Here is a 16248-nt window from a genome sequence, read left to right on the forward strand (position 1 = left end):
CAGCCGGTCACCCGTCTTAAAGATGAGAGAAATGATGCCTCGACGCTGAGAGAGGCTGAGAGTGCCAGCCTCATAACATGAGTTCAGGACGAGCACGAGGTCCTGTCCGAGCACCGGCCAGAATTTGACATAAAACTCCATAGGGAGGCCATCCAAGCCCGGGGTCTTGCCTCGAGCCATCCCACATAAAGCAGTATAACACTCCTCCGACTGGAGAGGACCATCACACTGTTGAGCCTGGTCGGCGGACAAGGTGGAGGTGAGGGCGTCGAGCAGGGAAAGAGCCACGTCCCCGTCAGTAGGCTCGGCACTAAACAAGTTAGAATAAAAGGAAGCAAAAGCCTGGCATAGGTCCTTTGAACTCGAGACCACTGTGCCATCATCGCATCGAAGTGCTGAAATAAGTCGGTCGGCGGCACGCTTCTTTTCCAGACGGAAGAAAAAGGCCGAGGAGGTTTCACCTTCCTCAACCCATTGGCCCGAGCACGGACTTGGGCTCCCCGAGCTGCCTCGAGGTCTAGGGCAGCAAGGGCAGACAGGGTAGAATGGTACGGCTCAACACAGGAGGTGAAACCGGCATCAACACGGTTCTTAAGATGCCCAGCTAGTCGGCCAAGGAGGTCTCGACACTGCGATGTTTTCTTTCGAGCGCTCAGCGCAATATTTAATTGTGAGGCCTTTGATTTGGCTCTTGCCCTTATCCCACCACTTAGCTAGTGACGGGAAGGACAGCATGGACTGCCTCCAAACGGACCAAAAATTAGTGATATGCTGGATATAGTCCTCATCATTGAGGACAGAAATGTTGAGCTTCCAGAAACTGTCCCAGGAGCAGCAATGTCTGGGACACTACAAGAAAGCACCACACCACAGTGATCCGAAAACGGACAAGGAATAATATCGCAAGTCAAGACTGATGGTAACAGGAGTACGGGGCACCAATGAGATCAATACGGGAGGCCATAAGGCCGTCTGAGCGAGTCCAAGAGAAGGCAGAATCGGAAGGATGCAGGTGCCTCCAAATGTCCAGACAACAGCAGGAGTCAAAAAGACGTTTTAAGGTAGCAGTACTTTCGCGGGAAGTGTCAGAGACATTGGAGCCCCGACGATCGAGGGCGCGGTCGAACACAGTGTTAAAGTCCCCGGCAAGGAAGGTCGGATAGGTGGGATCAACCCAAGACGAGACGTCGTCCAGGAAGTCGTCACGGGCTGGGTTGCGATTGGGGGCGTAGAGACAGCAGATACGAAACGGGTGCCCAGAATGGGTAAAGTGGCAAAAAACAACACGCCCAGCGGTGTCACACCAAGAGCTCGTAAGGGTGACCGTGGGGCGGAATAAAATGATGCAACCACAAGAGTGTGCAGAGCCAACAGAAGCAACTGCATTAAAACCAGATGAACGAAACCAGACTGACATTCACTGTCTGAAGAGCAGTGGGCCCTCTTGTAGGCAGACAATGTCAGGGACCTGAGGAAAGGAACGTAACCAGTGCAGAACACCAGCGCGCTTGGACGAGTCCCTGAGACCATTGGTGTTTAAGGAGAGGATAGAGAGAGCCATAACTGAGAAGAAAGAGAGAGACAGCACAACTAGGAGCGACGGCTCCGAACCGGGGCAGGGGGAGCCAAGGAGGGAAGGCCAGAATGAACAGCCCTCCCAGACTCCCTGCCCTTTCCAGACTTCGAGCGGCCGGGGACCGCAGAACCAGGAAGAGGTTTCTTCGCTTTCTTCTTAGACTTGACCTGATCATCAGAGGAAGCCTCAACATCCGAAAGTCCACGCTTAGTGACTGGTGAATCAGTCAGCTCGACCTCGTTAACCATTACGGGAGACAGAGATAGAACCTGTGGGGTATTTACAGGGGTTACATTGATGCCCGTTAAAGGGTCATCGTCACTAAATATACTTTGACTGTATTCAGTCTCATTAACTAGTTCATTATCATTCGTATCCATTTCTTTTCCATTATTACTATTATCCATTTCCATTTCTTTTCCATTAACTACAGCATTATTTGTCATTTCTTTTCCAGTAACTACATTATTACTATTATCCATTTCCATTTCTTTTCCATTAACTATAGTAGTATTGTCCATTACACCAACTACGTTACTACTAGTGTTAACATTGTATTACTCTGTGGCGCAGCCAAACCATCAGACGCAGCGGCGGGGGAGGCAGCCACCTGCACGCGCGTCGAGGACCCACCATTACCGTTTTAGGGAGGGCCGCACCCTCCTTAACATTTACTGGTGGCAGGAGAGGCCATGGGTGGAGTACCAGGGGGGATAACTCATTGTCCCTGAGGTCGGTGTGGGAACCCCAACTTGAAATACCAGGTTGCGTGGGGGCAGGAGGACGAAGGGTTACCCCCTCGTCCCCAGAGTCCTCATGGTCAGAGCTTGCAGGAGAAGTGGGAAGGTCCTCAGGACCAGAACTGACATCCAGGAGGGGAGGCAGCGACTCCGGGGGAGTGGCACCAACAACAAGTGAAGCGGACGGATGGGCGGGGGTCGCAGGCGAAGATGGTGGGTTCCCCCAGGCATTGGGGGGGTTGGGCAATCCCTGGCCATGTGACCAGGCTCCCGACACCTGCGGCACTTCCCGCGCAAGTCACAGTTTTTGGTGAGGTGTTCCCCACGACAGATATCACATTCGGCCGGCTGACCCACATACCACACCTTACATTTATATCCAGCAATGTCCAGATTACGAGGGATCCGGCCAGAACGAACCATTTTGATGATACGGGCTCCAGTGCAGATTGCAGGGTCACCCGGGTAATGCTGGTGCCTTATCGTCTCCACCTTCCCGTACGAGGAAAAGTAGGGCCGGAGGCGATCATCACTCTCCTCAAAGGGATAGTGATACAACATAACATTTTGAGCTCGAGGCCCAGCATACATGACTTTGCACTTAGCACCAGCTAAAGTGACAAAATCATAACCTTCAACAATATTTTTACATTTTGGGTCAGCGAAAGTAATCTGAACCAGTTTTACGGGAACAAACTGAATACTGTCAATCACAAAGGGGGTGAACTTTCCCTTGATGGCTGTAACAAGTTCCGCCCTGGGAACAGAGGTTGGAACATCGGAAAGGTCGAGGACTACTGTCCTCTTAAAGGCCGCAAGAGGCATGATGAAAAGGGAAAAAGAGAAAAAACAGTCCCCCCGGAAAGCAAAGCTCCCAGGAAGGGAACAGAAAGACTGGCTACCCTGGGTTATGGCAGGACGCCAAGCATAAGTCCCCAGGAGGGTCACCAGTAAAACTCAGGAATCAAAAATCTTACCACAAATCCCAAAAACGCTTGTCCCCACACTCCAATTCCAATACGGAACTTACGCGTACCACAAGGAAAGGCACGAACCTGGCAGATAATAAAAACCCGCGTCAGGTAAGTATGCCTTTTCAACCTCTCCGGAACCGCAAAAACGCAACTTGTCTGCGCATACCATGTGGTAATGGGGGTCACGTGCTCCTCGTCCTGTCGTGTCGTGCTGTCCACTCGCTGCTATGCTACCTAGAAAAGAGAAGAGAAATGTGAAGGTTGGTTGCTTGGTCATTTGTTCTGCTTTCACTTGATTATTTCTTCCCCAGAGGGAAGTGGGCCACGCTCGGAGGTAGTGCTATACCGAGGCAACCCGTGGCCGGGACGAGGCAAGCCTCTTTTCCACGGCCCAGTTCCAAAAATCAGTTTAATATATGAGCTGCTCGATGAGCAGCGTATCAGATATTAAGCTGATAAGAACAGATACTACACTTGATCTTAGCCAAAAGGCCGAGAAGCCGATGCCCGTAAATGCTCACAGCGGACAAGGTGCTCCCAGTCTCATGGCCACGAGATATGGTGGTCCGATTACAATCCGTGCCAAGGAAGGAATGCCCAAAGCCAACCTGAAAGCGAGGCGCACACAACGATCGCCCTTGTACAGTGGGCAGCAGGACCAGCATTGCATGGCACTTGCGTTGACGGCAAGAGGACAAATGCACATTGTGCTTGCTCTGACCTCGTTTTTATTTTCCCTTATAACAAAGTTAATTTTCACGGCGAATTACTTGTCTACGACCATACCACAGGGAAAACACCGGTTCTCGTCCGATCACCGAAGTTAAGCCCTGTCGGGCGGGGTTAGTACTTGGATGGGAGACCGCCTGGGAATACCCCGTGTTGTAGGCTTCCCTTTTTCCTTCTGTACACTTGATTATCTCAAAAAATCTCAGTTTCCTTTAATGAAAGAACATTCCAAACCAGGTTTTTTGAACACAACATGCCAACGATATGTCAAAGATGAGACATACAACAAAAACAAAATAGTTCACACGAGAAAGTGGAACTTGTATTCCCAAGGGAGCGCGTGCGCGCGAGATCTTATCAATCCAACGTTTATGACATGAAACGTATCTTTTCGTGTGAGCAAAGAACAGGATACGACAAGTAAAAAATGCATGCACTGTTATGCATTAGATGGAAGTTAACCTAGCCCGGATGATATGCATACAACGAAGGCTACAACACTACAACATTGATCCTGCGAAAACGTGACTTACGTGACGTAGCGCACTTCAAAGTCTTACTGTTCCCTGCTCAACACGGACAGTACGTATTCAAAGGGCCGATAAGACACTATCCTGACCATGAAAGATTTACTTTTTATGATAACAATCCAATTAACTGATAACATAGAGAAACCACAAAGTGTTGGCCACAGAAATGTAACGCCAACTGATCTGGCGGGTCCTCAGTTACTCAATGCAAAACGGGCTCTCCAGAACGCAACATAACACAACGCAAAAGAAATCTATCGCGATGGAGCAGTACAAACACACATCCACTTACGTTTTCGAAACGATGCACGAGGATAAGAGCTCGACCCGCTGGCATTTTCTTGTCTCACTCGTCTATCGATGGAAATCGATGCGGCTGAAATAAACACGTCCTCTCGCTCTCTCTACGGCCAAGAATGAAAGAAATAAAATCACAGTTTTGCAGTGCACCAAGTACGGAACATTCACCTACAATTTCAGCAGTGGAATTCACAAATACAACTCACCTTCCTTAGTCCTTACACCGCCACCGCATCTCCTTCCCTGCCCTGCCTGAAACGTTACCAACAAACCTTCCCATTAGCCAACTTTGCCACCGGGGTTTGGTGCGGGGACTAGCGCGAACGCAGGTCCCCACTACCAGAAATTATACGCTCGAGTTACCCACATTTGGGGTAATCGCAAGGGTCAACCCAATCGAAGTGCAATGAAAGAGCCTCACCTTGAGAGGACTGCCTCCCTGATCACAGTGCCTCCCGCGTCAGGTAAGTATGCCTTTTCAACCTCTCCGGAACCGCAAAACGCAACTTGTCTGCGCATACCATGTGGTAATGGGGGTCACGTGCTCCTCGTCCTGTCGTGTCGTGCTGTCCACTCGCTGCTATGCTACCTAGAAAAGAGAAGAGAATGTGAAGGTTGGTTGCTTGGTCATTTGTTCTGCTTTCACTTGATTATTTCTTCCCCAGAGGGAAGTGGGCCACGCTCGGAGGTAGTGCTATACCGAGGCAACCCGTGGCCGGGACGAGGCAAGCCTCTTTTCCACGGCCCAGTTCCAAAAATCAGTTTAATATATGAGCTGCTCGATGAGCAGCGTGAATGGCAGACCAAAGGTCACCAGTCGACAGACTCATCCAACGCCTGAGGCATTGGTCACCAGTATTAGGCGACAGAGGCGAAATAAAACTAAGCAAATCAGGTGGTACAGAGGGTGAATTAAGCAGGTGGCCCGAAGCGAAAAACGAGCTTGTTGGAAACATAGAGGCGATGACTCCATCCGCCCCCCACTGGCGGGCAAAATAACGTCGACGTCTCCGGGTTGAAAAACGCTTGAAGAGCAAGGGGAGGTGGAACTTGACACGGGCCTTTGCTCCCTCAATGACGGCGAGGGCCCCAGGTTGACAGAACGAAAGCGGTAGTCATTGCGGGCCAGCCAGATGTGAAACTTACAGGCACACAACAGGTAACTGAAGACTTTGGGCACTGCGTGAAGCTCAGTGGAATTGAAACCAAAAAGTAAATGGCGACGCTCAAGCACAGGACACATAGGCGAGAAATGAAAAAGGAGGGACTGTAGCCAACCAACAACACTTTGAGCAAGGGGACACACAAAGAGCAAATGCGACAGTGACTCGACGACAGGACCACAAAAACAAGCGGAGGAGACAGATAAACCAAAAGAGAGAAGACGCTCAGCAGTGTAAATCACACCATGAGCTACCTTCCAGGAGAAATCAACAACAAAGCGGTCAAAATCAAAGAAGTGGAACTGGCGCCACGTATCATACCAGTAAAGGTCCCCAAAGGAGGGAAAGAACTTAACTACACAGTGCGGTGTGACAGAGGAACAGGATAAAAGAAACTGGTAACCGACTTTGGCAGAGAAAAAAAGCCACGGAGGCGACAACGTGAGGGTCAGAGGATGCGAAAACCAAAGTTCCCCGGGAGGGGGAAAAAGAGCCACCAAGCGACTCCCAGGCCAAAAGCAAAGAGGAGTAAAATGGCGGTAACAGGGACCTGTCGAAGGCAGCGGGACGGGAGAAAACATCAAGAGAGGAGGCAGCAAAACACGATTGAAACCAGTACGACACAAAGGAGGACCAGCTTGACGAGGACAAAGTAGACCGTTTGACCCACTGACCCAGAAGCGACCAAACCTTGAGCTTAATGTCCACCACCGAGAAACCTCCCAGCGATGTGGGCTGAACGACCACAGCACGTGCAACGAGCTCCCGCTTGGTTTTCCAGAAGAATGAGAAAACAAGGGAGTTAAGTTCTTTAAGTACCCAGGGGGGCATGTGGACCAGGGATGCCACATACCAAACCCTGGCGAGGGCCAGGCAATTGATGACCAAAGCCTTGCCATGAAAAGACAAGGAGCGCTGACGCCAGGAGGAGAGGACGCGTTCCACAGCCTCTATCCGAGGCCGCCAATTAGTTCATCAATGTCATGCGGGCCAATGAAGACTCCGAGGATTTTAAGCTTAGAAGATGTCCAGTCGAGAGGGACAGGGGGGTCAGTTCGGCCAGCCCAAGACCCCAGCCACAAGCCGCGAGACTTTGTCAGGTTGAGCTTGGATCCAGAACCAAGCTCATACCTTGTGTAGGTGTCAAAAACAGCCCTAATGGAGGCATCGGAGGACAAGATGAGCGATGTGTCATCCGCGTACTGGGAAATTGGAGAGAGCGGTGAGGGCAGTCCAGGCAGCAAAGGTCCAGTAATGGCGGGATTTGCTCGAATATTGGCGGCCAAGACCTCAGCGACCATAACATACAGCAAAGGTGCGAGGGGGCAGCCTTGACGCACCCCCCGTGTGAGACTGAAAAAGTTTGAGACATGACCGTTAACAATGACAGCACTCTGAACAGCATTATAGAAAAGGCGGATCCAGCGCAGAAAGGAGGTTTGGAAACCCATTCTGCAGAGGGTGGCATGCAGAAAGGACCAATCAACGCGATCAAACGCTTTTTCTTGGTCGAGCGAGAGGATGGCACAAGGAGACCCGGATTGCGTGGCGTAATGGACCATGTCTCGGAGATAAGCGACGTTCTCACCAATATAACGACCGGGGACACCACAGGTTTGATCCTCAGCCACCACGGCATGAATAACCTTCAGGAGACGCCCAGCGATGACGCGGGCAGCGAGCTTGTAGTCCACACTAAGGAGGGAAATTGGCCGCCAGTTACGAGGGTTCAGCCGGTCACCCGTCTTAAAGATGAGAGAAATGATGCCTCGACGCTGAGAGAGGCTGAGAGTGCCAGCCTCATAACATGAGTTCAGGACGAGCACGAGGTCCTGTCCGAGCACCGGCCAGAATTTGACATAAAACTCCATAGGGAGGCCATCCAAGCCCGGGGTCTTGCCTCGAGCCATCCCACATAAAGCAGTATAACACTCCTCCGACTGGAGAGGACCATCACACTGTTGAGCCTGGTCGGCGGACAAGGTGGAGGTGAGGGCGTCGAGCAGGGAAAGAGCCACGTCCCCGTCAGTAGGCTCGGCACTAAACAAGTTAGAATAAAAGGAAGCAAAAGCCTGGCATAGGTCCTTTGAACTCGAGACCACTGTGCCATCATCGCATCGAAGTGCTGAAATAAGTCGGTCGGCGGCACGCTTCTTTTCCAGACGGAAGAAAAAGGCCGAGGAGGTTTCACCTTCCTCAACCCATTGGCCCGAGCACGGACTTGGGCTCCCCGAGCTGCCTCGAGGTCTAGGGCAGCAAGGGCAGACAGGGTAGAATGGTACGGCTCAACACAGGAGGTGAAACCGGCATCAACACGGTTCTTAAGATGCCCAGCTAGTCGGCCAAGGAGGTCTCGACACTGCGATGTTTTCTTTCGAGCGCTCAGCGCAATATTTAATTGTGAGGCCTTTGATTTGGCTCTTGCCCTTATCCCACCACTTAGCTAGTGACGGGAAGGACAGCATGGACTGCCTCCAAACGGACCAAAAATTAGTGATATGCTGGATATAGTCCTCATCATTGAGGACAGAAATGTTGAGCTTCCAGAAACTGTCCCAGGAGCAGCAATGTCTGGGACACTACAAGAAAGCACCACACCACAGTGATCCGAAAACGGACAAGGAATAATATCGCAAGTCAAGACTGATGGTAACAGGAGTACGGGGCACCAATGAGATCAATACGGGAGGCCATAAGGCCGTCTGAGCGAGTCCAAGAGAAGGCAGAATCGGAAGGATGCAGGTGCCTCCAAATGTCCAGACAACAGCAGGAGTCAAAAAGACGTTTTAAGGTAGCAGTACTTTCGCGGGAAGTGTCAGAGACATTGGAGCCCCGACGATCGAGGGCGCGGTCGAACACAGTGTTAAAGTCCCCGGCAAGGAAGGTCGGATAGGTGGGATCAACCCAAGACGAGACGTCGTCCAGGAAGTCGTCACGGGCTGGGTTGCGATTGGGGGCGTAGAGACAGCAGATACGAAACGGGTGCCCAGAATGGGTAAAGTGGCAAAAAACAACACGCCCAGCGGTGTCACACCAAGAGCTCGTAAGGGTGACCGTGGGGCGGAATAAAATGATGCAACCACAAGAGTGTGCAGAGCCAACAGAAGCAACTGCATTAAAACCAGATGAACGAAACCAGACTGACATTCACTGTCTGAAGAGCAGTGGGCCCTCTTGTAGGCAGACAATGTCAGGGACCTGAGGAAAGGAACGTAACCAGTGCAGAACACCAGCGCGCTTGGACGAGTCCCTGAGACCATTGGTGTTTAAGGAGAGGATAGAGAGAGCCATAACTGAGAAGAAAGAGAGAGACAGCACAACTAGGAGCGACGGCTCCGAACCGGGGCAGGGGGAGCCAAGGAGGGAAGGCCAGAATGAACAGCCCTCCCAGACTCCCTGCCCTTTCCAGACTTCGAGCGGCCGGGGACCGCAGAACCAGGAAGAGGTTTCTTCGCTTTCTTCTTAGACTTGACCTGATCATCAGAGGAAGCCTCAACATCCGAAAGTCCACGCTTAGTGACTGGTGAATCAGTCAGCTCGACCTCGTTAACCATTACGGGAGACAGAGATAGAACCTGTGGGGTATTTACAGGGGTTACATTGATGCCCGTTAAAGGGTCATCGTCACTAAATATACTTTGACTGTATTCAGTCTCATTAACTAGTTCATTATCATTCGTATCCATTTCTTTTCCATTATTACTATTATCCATTTCCATTTCTTTTCCATTAACTACAGCATTATTTGTCATTTCTTTTCCAGTAACTACATTATTACTATTATCCATTTCCATTTCTTTTCCATTAACTATAGTAGTATTGTCCATTACACCAACTACGTTACTACTAGTGTTAACATTGTATTACTCTGTGGCGCAGCCAAACCATCAGACGCAGCGGCGGGGGAGGCAGCCACCTGCACGCGCGTCGAGGACCCACCATTACCGTTTTAGGGAGGGCCGCACCCTCCTTAACATTTACTGGTGGCAGGAGAGGCCATGGGTGGAGTACCAGGGGGGATAACTCATTGTCCCTGAGGTCGGTGTGGGAACCCCAACTTGAAATACCAGGTTGCGTGGGGGCAGGAGGACGAAGGGTTACCCCCTCGTCCCCAGAGTCCTCATGGTCAGAGCTTGCAGGAGAAGTGGGAAGGTCCTCAGGACCAGAACTGACATCCAGGAGGGGAGGCAGCGACTCCGGGGGAGTGGCACCAACAACAAGTGAAGCGGACGGATGGGCGGGGGTCGCAGGCGAAGATGGTGGGTTCCCCCAGGCATTGGGGGGGTTGGGCAATCCCTGGCCATGTGACCAGGCTCCCGACACCTGCGGCACTTCCCGCGCAAGTCACAGTTTTTGGTGAGGTGTTCCCCACGACAGATATCACATTCGGCCGGCTGACCCACATACCACACCTTACATTTATATCCAGCAATGTCCAGATTACGAGGGATCCGGCCAGAACGAACCATTTTGATGATACGGGCTCCAGTGCAGATTGCAGGGTCACCCGGGTAATGCTGGTGCCTTATCGTCTCCACCTTCCCGTACGAGGAAAAGTAGGGCCGGAGGCGATCATCACTCTCCTCAAAGGGATAGTGATACAACATAACATTTTGAGCTCGAGGCCCAGCATACATGACTTTGCACTTAGCACCAGCTAAAGTGACAAAATCATAACCTTCAACAATATTTTTACATTTTGGGTCAGCGAAAGTAATCTGAACCAGTTTTACGGGAACAAACTGAATACTGTCAATCACAAAGGGGGTGAACTTTCCCTTGATGGCTGTAACAAGTTCCGCCCTGGGAACAGAGGTTGGAACATCGGAAAGGTCGAGGACTACTGTCCTCTTAAAGGCCGCAAGAGGCATGATGAAAAGGGAAAAAGAGAAAAAACAGTCCCCCCGGAAAGCAAAGCTCCCAGGAAGGGAACAGAAAGACTGGCTACCCTGGGTTATGGCAGGACGCCAAGCATAAGTCCCCAGGAGGGTCACCAGTAAAACTCAGGAATCAAAAATCTTACCACAAATCCCAAAAACGCTTGTCCCCACACTCCAATTCCAATACGGAACTTACGCGTACCACAAGGAAAGGCACGAACCTGGCAGATAATAAAAACCCGCGTCAGGTAAGTATGCCTTTTCAACCTCTCCGGAACCGCAAAAACGCAACTTGTCTGCGCATACCATGTGGTAATGGGGGTCACGTGCTCCTCGTCCTGTCGTGTCGTGCTGTCCACTCGCTGCTATGCTACCTAGAAAAGAGAAGAGAAATGTGAAGGTTGGTTGCTTGGTCATTTGTTCTGCTTTCACTTGATTATTTCTTCCCCAGAGGGAAGTGGGCCACGCTCGGAGGTAGTGCTATACCGAGGCAACCCGTGGCCGGGACGAGGCAAGCCTCTTTTCCACGGCCCAGTTCCAAAAATCAGTTTAATATATGAGCTGCTCGATGAGCAGCGTATCAGATATTAAGCTGATAAGAACAGATACTACACTTGATCTTAGCCAAAAGGCCGAGAAGCCGATGCCCGTAAATGCTCACAGCGGACAAGGTGCTCCCAGTCTCATGGCCACGAGATATGGTGGTCCGATTACAATCCGTGCCAAGGAAGGAATGCCCAAAGCCAACCTGAAAGCGAGGCGCACACAACGATCGCCCTTGTACAGTGGGCAGCAGGACCAGCATTGCATGGCACTTGCGTTGACGGCAAGAGGACAAATGCACATTGTGCTTGCTCTGACCTCGTTTTTATTTTCCCTTATAACAAAGTTAATTTTCACGGCGAATTACTTGTCTACGACCATACCACAGGGAAAACACCGGTTCTCGTCCGATCACCGAAGTTAAGCCCTGTCGGGCGGGGTTAGTACTTGGATGGGAGACCGCCTGGGAATACCCCGTGTTGTAGGCTTCCCTTTTTCCTTCTGTACACTTGATTATCTCAAAAAATCTCAGTTTCCTTTAATGAAAGAACATTCCAAACCAGGTTTTTTGAACACAACATGCCAACGATATGTCAAAGATGAGACATACAACAAAAACAAAATAGTTCACACGAGAAAGTGGAACTTGTATTCCCAAGGGAGCGCGTGCGCGCGAGATCTTATCAATCCAACGTTTATGACATGAAACGTATCTTTTCGTGTGAGCAAAGAACAGGATACGACAAGTAAAAAATGCATGCACTGTTATGCATTAGATGGAAGTTAACCTAGCCCGGATGATATGCATACAACGAAGGCTACAACACTACAACATTGATCCTGCGAAAACGTGACTTACGTGACGTAGCGCACTTCAAAGTCTTACTGTTCCCTGCTCAACACGGACAGTACGTATTCAAAGGGCCGATAAGACACTATCCTGACCATGAAAGATTTACTTTTTATGATAACAATCCAATTAACTGATAACATAGAGAAACCACAAAGTGTTGGCCACAGAAATGTAACGCCAACTGATCTGGCGGGTCCTCAGTTACTCAATGCAAAACGGGCTCTCCAGAACGCAACATAACACAACGCAAAAGAAATCTATCGCGATGGAGCAGTACAAACACACATCCACTTACGTTTTCGAAACGATGCACGAGGATAAGAGCTCGACCCGCTGGCATTTTCTTGTCTCACTCGTCTATCGATGGAAATCGATGCGGCTGAAATAAACACGTCCTCTCGCTCTCTCTACGGCCAAGAATGAAAGAAATAAAATCACAGTTTTGCAGTGCACCAAGTACGGAACATTCACCTACAATTTCAGCAGTGGAATTCACAAATACAACTCACCTTCCTTAGTCCTTACACCGCCACCGCATCTCCTTCCCTGCCCTGCCTGAAACGTTACCAACAAACCTTCCCATTAGCCAACTTTGCCACCGGGGTTTGGTGCGGGGACTAGCGCGAACGCAGGTCCCCACTACCAGAAATTATACGCTCGAGTTACCCACATTTGGGGTAATCGCAAGGGTCAACCCAATCGAAGTGCAATGAAAGAGCCTCACCTTGAGAGGACTGCCTCCCTGATCACAGTGCCTCCCGCGTCAGGTAAGTATGCCTTTTCAACCTCTCCGGAACCGCAAAACGCAACTTGTCTGCGCATACCATGTGGTAATGGGGGTCACGTGCTCCTCGTCCTGTCGTGTCGTGCTGTCCACTCGCTGCTATGCTACCTAGAAAAGAGAAGAGAATGTGAAGGTTGGTTGCTTGGTCATTTGTTCTGCTTTCACTTGATTATTTCTTCCCCAGAGGGAAGTGGGCCACGCTCGGAGGTAGTGCTATACCGAGGCAACCCGTGGCCGGGACGAGGCAAGCCTCTTTTCCACGGCCCAGTTCCAAAAATCAGTTTAATATATGAGCTGCTCGATGAGCAGCGTGAATGGCAGACCAAAGGTCACCAGTCGACAGACTCATCCAACGCCTGAGGCATTGGTCACCAGTATTAGGCGACAGAGGCGAAATAAAACTAAGCAAATCAGGTGGTACAGAGGGTGAATTAAGCAGGTGGCCCGAAGCGAAAAACGAGCTTGTTGGAAACATAGAGGCGATGACTCCATCCGCCCCCCACTGGCGGGCAAAATAACGTCGACGTCTCCGGGTTGAAAAACGCTTGAAGAGCAAGGGGAGGTGGAACTTGACACGGGCCTTTGCTCCCTCAATGACGGCGAGGGCCCCAGGTTGACAGAACGAAAGCGGTAGTCATTGCGGGCCAGCCAGATGTGAAACTTACAGGCACACAACAGGTAACTGAAGACTTTGGGCACTGCGTGAAGCTCAGTGGAATTGAAACCAAAAAGTAAATGGCGACGCTCAAGCACAGGACACATAGGCGAGAAATGAAAAAGGAGGGACTGTAGCCAACCAACAACACTTTGAGCAAGGGGACACACAAAGAGCAAATGCGACAGTGACTCGACGACAGGACCACAAAAACAAGCGGAGGAGACAGATAAACCAAAAGAGAGAAGACGCTCAGCAGTGTAAATCACACCATGAGCTACCTTCCAGGAGAAATCAACAACAAAGCGGTCAAAATCAAAGAAGTGGAACTGGCGCCACGTATCATACCAGTAAAGGTCCCCAAAGGAGGGAAAGAACTTAACTACACAGTGCGGTGTGACAGAGGAACAGGATAAAAGAAACTGGTAACCGACTTTGGCAGAGAAAAAAAGCCACGGAGGCGACAACGTGAGGGTCAGAGGATGCGAAAACCAAAGTTCCCCGGGAGGGGGAAAAAGAGCCACCAAGCGACTCCCAGGCCAAAAGCAAAGAGGAGTAAAATGGCGGTAACAGGGACCTGTCGAAGGCAGCGGGACGGGAGAAAACATCAAGAGAGGAGGCAGCAAAACACGATTGAAACCAGTACGACACAAAGGAGGACCAGCTTGACGAGGACAAAGTAGACCGTTTGACCCACTGACCCAGAAGCGACCAAACCTTGAGCTTAATGTCCACCACCGAGAAACCTCCCAGCGATGTGGGCTGAACGACCACAGCACGTGCAACGAGCTCCCGCTTGGTTTTCCAGAAGAATGAGAAAACAAGGGAGTTAAGTTCTTTAAGTACCCAGGGGGGCATGTGGACCAGGGATGCCACATACCAAACCCTGGCGAGGGCCAGGCAATTGATGACCAAAGCCTTGCCATGAAAAGACAAGGAGCGCTGACGCCAGGAGGAGAGGACGCGTTCCACAGCCTCTATCCGAGGCCGCCAATTAGTTCATCAATGTCATGCGGGCCAATGAAGACTCCGAGGATTTTAAGCTTAGAAGATGTCCAGTCGAGAGGGACAGGGGGGTCAGTTCGGCCAGCCCAAGACCCCAGCCACAAGCCGCGAGACTTTGTCAGGTTGAGCTTGGATCCAGAACCAAGCTCATACCTTGTGTAGGTGTCAAAAACAGCCCTAATGGAGGCATCGGAGGACAAGATGAGCGATGTGTCATCCGCGTACTGGGAAATTGGAGAGAGCGGTGAGGGCAGTCCAGGCAGCAAAGGTCCAGTAATGGCGGGATTTGCTCGAATATTGGCGGCCAAGACCTCAGCGACCATAACATACAGCAAAGGTGCGAGGGGGCAGCCTTGACGCACCCCCCGTGTGAGACTGAAAAAGTTTGAGACATGACCGTTAACAATGACAGCACTCTGAACAGCATTATAGAAAAGGCGGATCCAGCGCAGAAAGGAGGTTTGGAAACCCATTCTGCAGAGGGTGGCATGCAGAAAGGACCAATCAACGCGATCAAACGCTTTTTCTTGGTCGAGCGAGAGGATGGCACAAGGAGACCCGGATTGCGTGGCGTAATGGACCATGTCTCGGAGATAAGCGACGTTCTCACCAATATAACGACCGGGGACACCACAGGTTTGATCCTCAGCCACCACGGCATGAATAACCTTCAGGAGACGCCCAGCGATGACGCGGGCAGCGAGCTTGTAGTCCACACTAAGGAGGGAAATTGGCCGCCAGTTACGAGGGTTCAGCCGGTCACCCGTCTTAAAGATGAGAGAAATGATGCCTCGACGCTGAGAGAGGCTGAGAGTGCCAGCCTCATAACATGAGTTCAGGACGAGCACGAGGTCCTGTCCGAGCACCGGCCAGAATTTGACATAAAACTCCATAGGGAGGCCATCCAAGCCCGGGGTCTTGCCTCGAGCCATCCCACATAAAGCAGTATAACACTCCTCCGACTGGAGAGGACCATCACACTGTTGAGCCTGGTCGGCGGACAAGGTGGAGGTGAGGGCGTCGAGCAGGGAAAGAGCCACGTCCCCGTCAGTAGGCTCGGCACTAAACAAGTTAGAATAAAAGGAAGCAAAAGCCTGGCATAGGTCCTTTGAACTCGAGACCACTGTGCCATCATCGCATCGAAGTGCTGAAATAAGTCGGTCGGCGGCACGCTTCTTTTCCAGACGGAAGAAAAAGGCCGAGGAGGTTTCACCTTCCTCAACCCATTGGCCCGAGCACGGACTTGGGCTCCCCGAGCTGCCTCGAGGTCTAGGGCAGCAAGGGCAGACAGGGTAGAATGGTACGGCTCAACACAGGAGGTGAAACCGGCATCAACACGGTTCTTAAGATGCCCAGCTAGTCGGCCAAGGAGGTCTCGACACTGCGATGTTTTCTTTCGAGCGCTCAGCGCAATATTTAATTGTGAGGCCTTTGATTTGGCTCTTGCCCTTATCCCACCACTTAGCTAGTGACGGGAAGGACAGCATGGACTGCCTCCAAACGGACCAAAAATTAG

At 51.0% G+C, this 16248-nt stretch overlaps 8 non-coding genes across 8 annotated transcripts; 2 read left to right on the plus strand and 6 right to left on the minus strand.

Moving 5' to 3' along the window:
- Positions 1–3602: 3602 nt before the first annotated feature.
- On the minus strand, positions 3603–3794 carry LOC137986920 (U2 spliceosomal RNA). Its single transcript, XR_011120127.1, has one exon. It is a non-coding gene; the product is annotated as a U2 spliceosomal RNA (small nuclear RNA).
- Positions 3795–4062: 268 nt separating this feature from the next.
- LOC137986883 (5S ribosomal RNA) lies at positions 4063–4181 on the plus strand. Its single transcript, XR_011120094.1, has one exon. It is a non-coding gene; the product is annotated as a 5S ribosomal RNA (ribosomal RNA).
- A 976-nt stretch (positions 4182–5157) lies between these two features.
- LOC137986900 (U1 spliceosomal RNA) lies at positions 5158–5321 on the minus strand. The gene has a single exon (XR_011120109.1). It is a non-coding gene; the product is annotated as a U1 spliceosomal RNA (small nuclear RNA).
- A 194-nt stretch (positions 5322–5515) lies between these two features.
- On the minus strand, positions 5516–5706 carry LOC137986876 (U2 spliceosomal RNA). Its single transcript, XR_011120088.1, has one exon. It is a non-coding gene; the product is annotated as a U2 spliceosomal RNA (small nuclear RNA).
- A 5638-nt stretch (positions 5707–11344) lies between these two features.
- LOC137986921 (U2 spliceosomal RNA) lies at positions 11345–11536 on the minus strand. Its single transcript, XR_011120128.1, has one exon. It is a non-coding gene; the product is annotated as a U2 spliceosomal RNA (small nuclear RNA).
- A 268-nt stretch (positions 11537–11804) lies between these two features.
- Positions 11805–11923, plus strand: LOC137986884 (5S ribosomal RNA). The gene has a single exon (XR_011120095.1). It is a non-coding gene; the product is annotated as a 5S ribosomal RNA (ribosomal RNA).
- Positions 11924–12899: 976 nt separating this feature from the next.
- LOC137986901 (U1 spliceosomal RNA) lies at positions 12900–13063 on the minus strand. The gene has a single exon (XR_011120110.1). It is a non-coding gene; the product is annotated as a U1 spliceosomal RNA (small nuclear RNA).
- Positions 13064–13257: 194 nt separating this feature from the next.
- On the minus strand, positions 13258–13448 carry LOC137986877 (U2 spliceosomal RNA). The gene has a single exon (XR_011120089.1). It is a non-coding gene; the product is annotated as a U2 spliceosomal RNA (small nuclear RNA).
- Positions 13449–16248: the final 2800 nt, after the last annotated feature.

Source organism: Montipora foliosa, unplaced genomic scaffold, assembly GCF_036669935.1.
Source record: "Montipora foliosa isolate CH-2021 unplaced genomic scaffold, ASM3666993v2 scaffold_292, whole genome shotgun sequence".
NCBI classification, from domain to species: Eukaryota; Metazoa; Cnidaria; class Anthozoa; order Scleractinia; family Acroporidae; genus Montipora; species Montipora foliosa.